The following is a 344-nucleotide window of genomic DNA, read 5'->3' as shown; positions in this document are numbered from 1 at the left end:
TGTAATTATTTCGGGCAAAGCTAGCCGTGATGGCTGCCGGGTGGCGGAAAGCAGCCCACTGCCTAACACTACAATCTTTCTGGAGTCTTTGCTGGGGATGCAGCCCTGCCGCTCCTATTACAACAGTAGAGTTTGTGAGAAAGAAACTAATTTTATGAAATAAGCCTTGTGGTTTGGAATTCATCTTTCATCTCTTCTTTTCCTCCTAGTGATTATTTTTTTACCATGTTAAAATGAGGAAACAAGAAAAATAGCCCACAATTGGCTTCACTTGTATATCTTTAAGGTAAATTTTAAATAATCTGAGCTTAATTTTTTAAGAATTAAAAATAGCAATAAATATT

This window comes from Microtus ochrogaster, chromosome 2 (assembly GCF_000317375.1).
Source record: "Microtus ochrogaster isolate Prairie Vole_2 chromosome 2, MicOch1.0, whole genome shotgun sequence".
Lineage (NCBI taxonomy): Eukaryota > Metazoa > Chordata > Mammalia > Rodentia > Cricetidae > Microtus > Microtus ochrogaster.
This window is presented reverse-complemented; position numbering follows the sequence as displayed.